This window comes from Brachyhypopomus gauderio, chromosome 6, assembly GCF_052324685.1.
Source record: "Brachyhypopomus gauderio isolate BG-103 chromosome 6, BGAUD_0.2, whole genome shotgun sequence".
Classification (NCBI taxonomy): domain Eukaryota; kingdom Metazoa; phylum Chordata; class Actinopteri; order Gymnotiformes; family Hypopomidae; genus Brachyhypopomus; species Brachyhypopomus gauderio.
In genome coordinates, this window is record NC_135216.1 from 5,614,823 (window position 1) to 5,628,023 (window position 13,201).

At 42.3% G+C, this 13,201-nt stretch overlaps 1 protein-coding gene across 2 annotated transcripts in view; it reads right to left on the reverse strand.

The window, feature by feature from the left end:
* Positions 1-12,777, reverse strand: part of jupb (junction plakoglobin b) — a 64,140-nt gene extending 51,363 nt beyond the window's left edge. For both annotated transcript variants that reach the window (XM_077008241.1, XM_077008240.1), the window contains exon 1: positions 12,618-12,777. The gene's annotated coding sequence lies outside the window, so the exon portion shown is untranslated. The remainder of the gene's footprint in view (positions 1-12,617) is intronic.
* Between the last annotated feature and the right edge of the window lie 424 nt (positions 12,778-13,201).

The window sequence follows — 13,201 nt, forward strand, 5'->3', positions numbered from 1 at the left end:
GTAGGGCGGCAAATTCCTACTATATAAACTCTGCCCTCCTTATGCACAAGAGTCATCTTAGGCACACTCAGTGCTTTTTTTTTTAGGTAGCTAGGCCTGAAAACATATATAACAACAATATTGACAAAATACTGCACCATCAATATCATCAATATGCACTTTTCATAACTTTCCTACGTGTCTTTTTTGGACCCAGTGCTTTTCAGAGCACGCACATGTCCATTTGTGCATACGTGATAACAAAAAAGCAGGAAGATGTTGGGCTTTAAAAGCACCCGGCAGTGTTTCAACCCAAATCTGACAGAAGGCAAGAGATCAAAGCCATAGCAGGGATCTGCTATCTGCATCCATCAGAGGCCTCATCCCATTAGGCACGCTTCTCCTCGCCCAGCCCGTTCAGAGCTGCCACCACAGTCCTCACACAGCCAGCCAATATCAGCCTCCATGAGACTTACACACCACAGCACTCAAACAGCCAGCCCATATCAGCCTCCATGAGACTTACACACCATGGTACTCACACAACCAGCCATATCCGCACACAGCCAGCTCTATCCGCACACAGCCAGCCCTATCCGCACACAGCCACAGCAGAGTCAGCTAGTCTTAGGTATCTTCAGTGTGACTTTAAAGAAACCCAGTGCAAATGCTGTTAGTGTGGTTCTTTAGAGTGAGAATGTTGTCTTTTAAACTCACACCAAATCAGCATGCCAGTACCTCCAGAGCATTCGTTTGCTGCAGGAACACACAAGGGCCCAACGGCACATAACAGAACCAAACACAAGACATGATGTCACAAGATGCAACTCTGACACCTGCATGAGAGAACAGAGCGAAAAAGAGCCGACAGCAAATGAAGGGAAGTGTGGAGGTAAAATACCTCATTCACATTTGGTATAATGAGCAAATGTGTACTGAACTAGAAGAAACACCCAATTAAAAATGGCCAAGAATTCAATATATATATGTTCAATATATACTTATATATTCAATATACACTTCCTACACCAGAGGAATTTGCCCCCTTACATTTCCACTCACTCGATAATGTCTTGTCTTATCTCATCTCATCGTGTCTTGTCATAAAAACTATTCAGGGTGTGACCAGATCCATATTTTGTCCAGGCCAAAAGAACTGAACTACAAATACACACCTAGTGTTACACACCACCCCCGACCTCACTCAGCCAACCTGGAGCAGCCCCAGCTGAACTGAACTCCCACTGAACTGCAGCTGGGGGACTTCAGCCGAATGCTTTAGCAGAGCTGAGGACGGAACCACAGTGGAGCAATAAGCAACTCTGTGACCGAGGGTGTACAGACCGGAGCACGTTCAATGAAAGGCCACGCAAGAGAGGCGTCGCCAGACAAAGGTCACTCAAGAATCTGGACACCACATAAACCTAAAGAGTGGAGAACAGCATTTGGTTTTATTTATTTTCTAATTAAACCTTTTTGTAGCAGTGCTACAGCTAGGCTCCCAATGAGGAATGATTTTTTTCTGCATTAATGATCACAGGTTATTTCTGCATGAACTCTTGATGTAGTGCTATTTTTTTTCACATCGCAACAATGTGCATTTTTAATTCAAATAAAAATACATCCTACAATTATGCAGGTGATACCAACGGAGATGGGAAAAAAAAACAGCAGCAGAACAAATGGTAAACACTTCAGTACCATGGGCAAACATTCACGCAGCGCACCCTCCCCACTGTTTACCTGCCAGCAAAGCCCTGTGCTCATTCTACTACAGTCTAGTTTCTTTACACAAAGGATACACTGTAGGCTACAAAGTTAATCATAGCCTACATGTCCTGCACATGGTGTTCCCTTCTCTGAACTGCCTGCTCTAAGACTTCAGGTGAGAAAGCCTTCCTGAGCTGATTCAGCTAGAGCAGAAACATGGACAGACGCCCCATTAGAAACCCCTTAAAACTGTACAGGTGTGCATATGACTGTCTAATCTCCACTTTTAGACATATAAAATGCACCTATAGAACAGATATTTATATTGAAAGGGGTGAAAATGTATAGTCTGCATATGTAATACGGCATATGTTATGATAGAGCAGGTAAAGCAAGTTGCTAGACAGACCAAGGTCGTGCATTCGATTCCCAAGGAGTGCATACACTGTCAAACACAGTACATGTAATTCACTCTGGATAAGAGCATCCACCCAATCTGGCAAATGTAAACATGTGATCAACAGCGGAGACCTTTTTGGAGAGAAGCTACTGAAGCAGTGATCAGTGTGATCCACATGCTACTGCGTAGCTACTGTTCCTGTCTCTGGCCCTGTGATTCTTATCAGCTTCTAGTTCTTTGCCTCAAAATAAACAGCCTCCCCCATGACCTTTTAAAGTTCAGCCATAGCTGTCTGCAGCCTGAAATTCATGGTATGCAAATAATGACCACATTTAAAGTGTTATTAAAACATTAAAATGTAGGGCATTGGGAACCAGTTTACATACCTTCGTGATATACCAAATTAATATAATCAAATGTCAAAGGCCTAATACATTGCCACGAAAAATGCCTACCAACCATGTCTGACGATAACGGCGAGGTCTTCTATTTCTATTTGACCGTTTCATATCGGACCCAGTCACGTTCAGCTTTCTTGACGAACTATCTGAACTTTCATGCACCCTGTGCTGAGCATGAGAACATGGAAGAAAGCAGTGAGACCCCTCTTACACACTGTTCATCACAGGGAGAGCAGAAAACATATTAACACCTGTTAATCTGTGATTGTAGGGAGGAAGAGAGAGCACTGTGAGAACAGATGGGTTTATAATTTTGATATAATCGACAAGATGTCACAGAAACTGTGCCAGAATTAATTCTAAAGGTTGGGAGCCATAACACTGACCCGCTGCCCACAGAGGAGAATCTAAACTTAGAGACCACAAATAATCTAGAACCAGGGGGCTGGGTATACAGCCAGAGGTTAATGGATGGAGAAGGACGAGTAGACTAGATACTGAGGAACAAGACCATATAGGGCTGTGAAGGTTATGAGGGGTAATTTGTATTGAAATTGGGATGAGACAAGGAATGAGTGCAGCTGGATGGTGGTGATATGAGCTGAATATCTGGTGTGTTTGAGTTCTAGCTGCTAAACTTTCAACGACTGTAGTCTGCCAATGGTTTTGGCAGAACAACCAATAAAAAGCACATTATTACAGCCCAAATAGGAAATTATAAGGTTCTAGATTAATTTATGCAAACTAACTTTACATTCTTGACTTCTGAATCATTTCTGAGCATCCATATGGATCAGTGTGATTAGTGAGGCAAATTATACAATGAATACATCAAACAATGTGTAGCCCTGTCTGAAAGGCATCAGTCCACCATTCACAAGGCGTTTCCTTTCTCCATAATAGACTAAGATAACCAGTAAATACAGCTGTATAACTCTGCAATACACAGTCATAAAAATTCACTCTTGTTCTAGTCCAGTAATCAACAGAAAGGTCACTCTCACACAAATGACATCATTTCTCAAGAAAGGTTTCCCTGTGGAAAAAGTCTCTTTGGTGCTATTTTTAATTACTGTGCAGCGGCTCAGAAGCTGACAGGCCCAGGAGAGGCAATAACGTTTGTTATCTTTCAGCTATGTAGCCCGTTCTCACAGGGTCCATGAAAAAGACAGCACTGGGGGTGAGGGGGTTGTGGTTGGCCAGTCAGGAATGCAGGACGTGGACAGGACTGCGGGATGCAGTCAGGATGACAGAATGTGGGTAGTGTAGAGTCCTGATAGAGAGGGGCAGCCTCTCTCCCCAATTCTACACCCTACAGTAACGCTCATCATCAGTACACGCTCTTGGGACTGGCTTTGACAGAGTGACGCAGGAAGACAGCAAAAGGTGGAGGAGATTTGGGACCAGGACTAAGACTAAGGGATGTGAGGACAATGTAAGCAAAAAAAGGGAGAGATTAACAGAAAGTGGAGAGATTAGTGGAGAAAAATCCACAGAAAGGTGAGAAGGGAGTGATCAACAGAGACAGAGAGCAGTCAATCCATGAGACAGGTACTGCATGGATTCAGAAAGAAAAAAAAAGAAAGAGAGAGAGATGATGGAGTGGTGAGACAGTGTTAATTTGCCCAGGCAGCTCTTTCCCAAATTAAAACCTTACTGTAGCAGCTACACTGCATCTTCACAGAGTAGTTGTCCTCTGGGGATTAACACACACACATAAACACACACACACACACACACACACAGCAGCAAGTGTGCTACACTGCATTTTCACAGAGTAGTTGTCCTCTGGGGATTAACACACATGCGTAAACAGAAACACACAGACATTTACAAACTAAAACACCCCTCAAAAACACAAATATACAGACACATACAAAGACACACACAAACACGTGGAAAAATAATTTTATTATATAATAAGCCTTAAAAAGATGTAAAATGTTTCTCCCACGTGAATCCCGCGTGCTTCTGTAGAAAATGTGCTTCTGCAGTCATATAATATCATATAGCACGATTTTGCTGACTTGACAGTTCCTCCACTTTCTCTGATAGCTTTTGATTAAATACAGACTGTTGTAAACTTACCAAACACACCCACACACACAGAAAGCCACCGTGATCAGTCTCTTAGAAACACAGTTTTAGTTGCAGCAAATTAAGCCTGTTGTGCACCTTCATCAATTTCTCTCCCTTATCTCCCCTTTTCACTCAGACTGTCCACCCCTCCATCGCTCTTTCCGCCCACTGTTCTCTCTCTTTCACCCCATCTGTTTCTCTCTGTCCCACATCATCTGTCTCTCTCTATCTTTCTCTTGGTCACACTCTCCCTCTTCTCTCTCCCTGCACTGTGCTACAATAATATCTGCAATTAAAAGCAGCAGCCCCGCCCCTGAACATCCGTGCGATGGTTATCTCCTCCAGACCACCAGGGTGCAGTGGTGTGTGTTACTCAGAAAGCTTTAATAACGATGTGGCAGTAGTCACGCTGGAAGTCAGGAAAAGATCATGTCTGCTCAGGAGTGTGCAAAAGCAATCCACAGTCCTGTGCCATGCCACCCTTCTGACGGACATTTCTGATAAGCACACAAACACATCGGCCTGGAAACAGATAATCTCTCCCTAGAATGGCAATGCCAGAAAACACACACAGCCGAGAATGTAAATAACTTGTCTGTCAGACATTGTAAAAGGGTGATTCTCCGGCTACCTCTACCAACTTTTATCAAAGTCAAAAAACATGATTCCAGACAACCCAAGATTCATGAGGTTAAGGCAACATCAGATCTTTTTATTGACATTTCAAAACATAAATGCCACAGTACATGCAATTTTATTCTTCTCATACCCAATCATGACCCTTCTTTCTACCTGCTTCTAGTGTTATGAAAGATATCTTTAATGGCCCAACACAGAAACACTAATCATATACTGCCTCTCACACATTTACCTCAATGCACAGTGCTGATCTCACTGCATCTACAGGAATTCATTGCACATTTAACACAGCCAGAACCATCTGGACCCATCATTCCAAACATGTCTGAAATATGGTAATACTGACCAAAGATCATGTATAATATTAAAACACAGGCCCTGAGGAAGAAGCTGAATTGGCCTGAGACCTGACTGGGACACACACAGAGGACATACACAGAGGACAGACCACTCACACACAGACCACTGAAACACACACCACTCATACACACACACACACACACACACCGGCAGGTACACCAGGATTCCCCACTCATCTGATACCATTAACAACCAGTGTGAATTTTATTCATTGTAATAAGTGCAGATCGTTTGACTGTGATGAAAAGCTGATGGTGGTCCTTCAGCCAAGAAAAAACAGCCAATCTGCTTCCAGGTGCCGGTGGCCACCCATGACATTAGCTTTTATTTCTCAAATTGGCCAAGCAGGCAGGATTGGATGGTATTTTGAGTTTGATAATGAACCCATCCAGAAAAAGGTCTAATCTTTTTTTTTTTTTTTAGGTCCAAGCCTTTTTTGTGTTTGGATGGCACTTTGAGTTGATGGGAAGTAAGGTATTGGGTTTGAGTTCAGCATCTTATTTTGACAGTCACCCTGTAAAAGACGTGCAGTCATCCTTTTGTAACCATGTAGTCCAACTGGGCCAGGCCTCACCAGTAGGACACAGCCAGGAAGGGCACGGTACTGCTTTGACAATTTGTAAATGATGCTGTCTGACAGGGAAAACATCATCACTTTGCTCACTATAAACAAACTCTCTCTCTTCACACTTACACACATAATACACACACACACTCGCTCTCTTCACTCTCACAAACATAATACACAAACACACACACACACACACACACACACACACACACACACAGGTCTCTTTTGCGCCTTCACACACTCACATCATCTAATGTCCACACATATACCAACACACATTCATAATGTAAGATGCTAACAAGCTCTCTCACTCTCTCTCACAGCTTTTCACAGAGGTATGCCTGTCCTGTTTGCTGGCTTTTTATTGTAAAATCTAATAGAAAACCTCAACACAGAACAAAAAAAAAATCTGTCAACACCTGTCAGCAGATAAGAAAGGGAGATTTCAGAAGAGAGACATGAGATTAAAGAAAAGAGCAAATTAAAAAGATAAAAGGCACCACGAAGAGGCGATGGTCTCACCGCATCTTTGCTAATGACTACTGCACATCCATGACAACAACAACGTTCTGCTGCATGAAGCAAAGAGATATCACCCACCACCGCTGCAGGAGACATCATACTGGTCATTAGGATCACCAAAACACCAGTAACTCCATATATTCAGTGGCGGCATTCTTGGTCAACTAATATTCTGTCATACGATTCATTTAAATTATTAACTTAGGGTTAGGATTAGGGTTAGGCATCTTCTTATTTATTTTAAAAAGTGAACTAGCTGTTTCTGCAAATGCAAGCTTGGGCTGCACAGAGTGCCCAATTAACTTTTAGCACCAACGCACTTCTTTACTGCGCTTAACATTTACGCCCATGAATGCTGCAACACACAGACTACCAAAGAGTGCAAGGCAAATGCAGCGTTGCTTAAGAATGATCCTGCGCTGTGTTCTGAGCATACTTGGTGCCATATAGACTCACATGTATGACCCTGAAATGTTGAATGTACAATGTAACATTCAGTACTTTACTAACCTCAGCTCAACATCCAATTTGACCTATTGAACTCTTAAAAAAAAACACAAGTGCCCACAAGGCTTCATGTTCCTTTCAAATCGCCTATAGTCAGACTACAGCTTGTACCACATGTTTACATGTTTGCCTAAAAGACAGGAATTTGTTCAATTGTTAAAAAAAATTGCATTTATAACTTTTGCAAGAGTTTCATCCATTTGCTCAAGATGCTAAACATGCCATGTATTATTTTAGAGCAGACAGCTGCATCTCATTTTCCTCATCCCATGTGATGCCATCTCTCTCTCTAAAAAAAATAATATATATAATATATATATAAAAAATATATATAATATATATATAGAATATAATATATATATATAAACGACTAGTTGTAGTAGTAGACTACTTATAGAACACTGCATAGGTGCAACCTGCTATATGACATTCCATCCACTAGGGGCTGCAAGGCCAAGTTCATATGCAGCAATACTCCCAAGCCCTAGAGAAGGACTGGGCTTGGCTTCAGGTTTCCAGACTGGTGATGTCTTCCAGTCACCATGAGATCCACTGGACAGGGAAACAGCATCGTTAAGTTAAACTCAAACAGGTGCTTTGGCTTGCTTGGTTTTGGAGCAGCTGTGTGGAGTTGAGTGAACTAGCTAACAATTCCTGCTGCCCCGCGTGATATCAGCCAAGAATGTTGTAGACTGTACAAGTTGCTAATGGTATCGGCCACAGGGGAACCGTTATGTTGTCCATCAATCAAACACTTAAGCACACACAGCCAAGCATGAGAGACGCTAAACTATGCAAGAGACATTAGCAGTTGCTCAAACAATTTTGTGACTCTGAGCCAAATGAGGGGGAAAGTTTACTACTGCAGACACTAGGGGATACTCTTGTTGGGTTATACCACTAGAAGAAACACTGGAGGGGCTCCCAATCCCTATGGATTATACCATCAGAGCAACACTGCAAGTTGCCCACAAACATACATGTTTACAAAGTAACATGTACACTGTTGAGTACTGAAACAAACGGGACATATTATAGAGCCAAAAAACCTGCATTCTCATGACATAAGTACAGAGGAATGTTTTAATTTGCGTGTTCTCATATGTTTTGGCTGCTGTTTGGTTACTGACCACAAATGTCACTGCAATACACTCTGACAACACAACAGCAATCATGACATTCAGCGCCAGGAGAATACAATCTCTCCAACCATCTGAAGCAGTGTCTGGAAAGAGCTTGGATTCTGTTCTGCTAAAGGCAATTACATATACAAACACACCCTGTCCCATGGGTCACTTAAAAGCTTGCCCAGTTCCAAACCCTTTGTTATGCTTGGAATATTAGGAAGAGAAATCATGGCTATAGAGGCTATACTGTACAGCCTGACCCAGCTTTTCGTGCACTATGATGATGTTTTGTTATGCAAACAATGAAATGTCCTCTCTGCTTTTAGGTCCAAACACGAATGCCTGTTACATCTGCAGAGAAATGATAAGTGATAAAGGTGTGTATATCCAACATCTTAAGGAGGATTTAACAAAAGGCCTGTCTGCCTGTCTGAAGATGGAGCTTAGCTAATCCATCCGATATTTCAATATTATAATCAAACAAATGCTTACGCACATGTGCGCACACACACATGCATGCGCACAGTGACGCTAACAATCACAAACAAACCAAAACACATACACGCCCACTAAGCATAACTGAAAAGGCTAATTAATTTTTTTGTTGTGTTCATCTGAACATGCTTTTTGTTGCAGTGGAGATGTTCAGGTGCTCCGGTACAGCAGTAGAACAGCCTGGAGCAGGAAGTGAAAGTCCTCGTCAAAGCAATGAGAGAGAACTGAACCAAACTGACAGGTTGTGTAATAAGCAGGATGTTATATAAGCATGTAGAGTGTACACCACTGTCTGACAAAGAAGGCCAGGACCATAACCAAAAAATGTCAGCATGCATTACAACACACACACACACACACACACACACACACACACCCAAACTAACACTCTCAAACATGCACACGTGCACACTCACAAGCCCAGTTTCAGAACTTACACACAGAGGAGACAAGTGCATACATCCAAGACTCAGGGTAGTGGTACTGTGACAGTATACACTGATACACTTAAACATGCACACACATACTCCCTCTCTTTGCCTGTTTTTCTCTCTCACCAATTACTTAGGTTTTACACTCATATCATCATAAGCAAATGTCAATACATTCTAAGTAAAAGAAAAAAGAAAAGGAAATTAAATAAGAAATAAACACAAATGCACAGATCCTTGTGTCTCCAGTCTGGTCAAGCACTAGTTCCCCAAAACCATAGACCCAAATGAGGGTACATGTACCGACATGCATGACCTAGCTCATCATTACCAACCTATATGAACATTATGAACATTACTTAAACTGTCACAGACGTATGAGCAATATCACCTAACCCATCATAAACCTTTATGACCATTACTAACATGTCTTAACCCATAAACCTACCATACGTGAGTATTGTTAACATGCCCTTGCCCATTCTTGCGCATATAGCCTAAGCATTGTGAACATGATGTATCATAAACTGATACGAGCATTATTAACATGATTTAACTCATTATAAAACTCTGTGAGGACGTTGAATCATATGAACCCTGATTTAACTCATTACTGCCTTTCAGTCTCTCAATATGTGATTTTCCCCCTAGTGTCACAGCAAAAGTAATTCATACTCCACTCAAGCAATCTGCACTGATAACAGATTAAAAGGATAACTATGCAGAAGTATGAAAATATCATTTTAGTATTTAGGTTTAACGTCTTTTATTGTTTTGGAACTGCTTTAAGCTTTGAAGCACCTTTTTATATTCAGTTGCAGCTTTAGATGTACATAACTATTGTAGCAAATTAAGTAGATTATAGCTAAGGGTAACTATTGATTACACTTCTCTTGGACACAGTAATTACATCAAGCCTATTACCCACTGAAATCACCAGGAGCCTGTTAGTGGTGTCTGACGGTGGGGTTAGCATAGATAAACCATGCATATAACATGCATAAAACATGAGGACTTATGGGACCTCTACAAAACAAGGTAATGGGTGAAACTGGTAATGTGCAAACGCACATCTTTTCTTTTCTCCAGAAATCTGCAGAAGTTCTAACAACCAATCCCACAGCAGGAGGTTGCCAGAAATTGGAAAACTGCCCAAGTAGCTGCACTGATGAACAGGAAAAATGACAGAAGATACCACAGCATGGGCAGGTGGTGATTTAGTGGCACACTGGTACGGGCACAGTCAAATGGCTGATTCTGAGACAGACTTGTGCTTGATGACTGCCCCCGGACACTCTGCAATTACAGTCTCATCATGTTTAATCCATGCTGCCTGAGTGGACACCAGAATGAACAGCTTTCACTCTACCATCCTTTTACATACTGCTGCATCACAAGTTTTAGGAAACCAGTCTGTGGACCTTCAAACAAACATGAAAACAAGCAATGCGCAAACTCTGACTGACTGCCAAATCATTTTCACTCTTCAGCAGACATTCATGAAATGGACCAGAATTATGGCACGACATGATGCAGTCAGATACAGCCAATGCTGCCCAGCGCTTGGACTGTACACTTGCACAGATGTAAAACACAGTTTATCTTAGTCTTAACATGTATTACATGCAACACTCATAAAGCCCTGTGTTTATATCCAGACTCCGGTTGAGTTCAAAGGCCTGAGGTGGTGTCTGGCGCAAAGAACGTATCTAACCCGCAGTCATGCTAACTGTCGGCAGTGAAGAAAAGTTCTACCAACAATCTTCTGCCTCTGACCAAAACCCATAAAGCCACGACAGTACATCCACACAACTAAATGCATAGAAATGCACACGCTCACACACACACACACACAGACACACAGGCACACACACACACACACACACACACACACACACACACACACACACACACATACATACACACACCTTCACACGCACACACATACACACCTACACACACACTGCTTTTTTAAGTCTGACATTTGATATATTAACAAACAATATCCTGCTGCACAAAGGTGACAAAGGCATGACTCTTTTATTAGTCTACATGCTACAATTTACTGTGAAAGTCAAGAATGCTTGAAGAACACTGAGCTCTTTGGACTGCACATCTAACATTCTGAAAAAAATGTTAGGACGATCTCACTAGAATGAGTTTTAAGGAAAATCGTATGTCATACATCACTATTCTCAGTAAAAATGTGCTAGACTGTAGTATTCTCACATTTAGATGTCGGGTATCAATCAACCACTTGGGTTTCCCGAGCCACCATGGCAACAGTTTTTCTTCCAAGCCCTAAGTAGCAATGCCTAGATTTCGACATTTCCATTTGCACATCAAAACATGTGTATCAGGTCATATCCAACCATGGGATCTAAGCATAAAAGAATGTGAAAGCAGAAAACATCTATCGCTTTTCGTCCACGCAGCATGTAACATGCACTCTTGAGTGTTTTAACGTGATTGACGGCTGTTTCCACGAGCTCCAGTTGACTGTAGCTACTTCGTACTTGATCGCTATTCTCATTGCAGGAAAGATTGTGCATTAAATCTCGCAACTACGCAGGCGACGCTACGAGGAAGCTCTCAGTGACCAACCTGGGGCTCACCGTCAAGATATCGGTGCAGGTGAACCTGACGTAGGTGTGGCACCTCCATCTATCGCTTATTAACATCTGATCGGATGCTCCTCACACCAGCTCTCCGTTATTAACTGATCTTGTGCAGTGAGTGATATTCTGAGGGGTCGATGCACGCATTCTCCAAAGAGAGATTGCCAAATTTATGAATGAATGAATGAATGAATAATGATGGGAATCGTTAAATACAGTAGGTTTTGTCGCATGAGTCAACATCTCATCTGCATATAATCACAAAGCGCCGCGGTTTGTGTCTCACTGCTGCATATAACACCGGGTGCATCGGAAACCCTCCGTGTACTGTCATACTGTCCTTATCTACTTTCAACCTGCAGTCCTCTGTCACGATAAAAAATACATATTGTGTTCAGTAAACAGCTTTACCAACATACGCGCCTGACAGTTTTGGTCGCAACTGCGGAGCTGTTCCTGATCCTGATGTTTCGCATCTGCAACGAGAGGACACTGCTTCATACTACTGTTACCTCCGCAAAGTGAGCCCAGCACACACGGAAAACGACGTGTCTTGGTCTTTTATCAAGCCGATGGCCGGCACGTAGGCAACTAAGTTTTTCGTATCTCATAGTAACAACGGACGAGCGCGTTCGCGTGAGAAAAAGCACACTGTAAGATACAGAACGGGCTCCAAAGAGCGACGACTGTCATGCATCCGTGTCAAAGTCATCCTGCACCCGCTACAACAACTAAAGCATTCTCAGGAATGCACATCACATATTAACAGATCCTTTACCTCGCAGAATTCGCACGGCCGGTGTCAGTTTTCACTTGCGCGGAGATCTCCGTAAGTAAACTTCTGCAGACCCTCGTCCGGCCCCCAGATACACGGCAGCTTGTTCCGAGTGTCGTGCAGCCCTACAGGACAGCGGCGGCGGCGCGTGAAGACTCCACCTATCGCAGCGAGCGCGAGCCCGAGGGTGCGCCTTTACACCCTCTACACCGAATCAGCTTCGTTTGCCATTTACAAACGGTCTACGACACGACGCAAAAGTAGATTATCTAATGCCAGTTATTTTTGCATGTATCATAATAGTTTAGAACCTGTACTATATATAAATGTTTATGCTCTTTTCCATTGTATTGGTCGGATGATGCATGTAGCTCTTACACTGTATAGGTACAACTATACTTAGTTTATTCTGGGATATTCATCTTGAAGGCATTTTATTCAGCCCTTTGTTTTTGTGTAAGTTTTTAATGTCTGTCTGAGAGTAATATCATACTTTTCAAGAATTCAGAATTAAAATAATCCATTTCATTTAAATATTAGCAATTGCTGGGTTTTATTGTCCTGAGTTTTAAAGTATGTCTACTGCG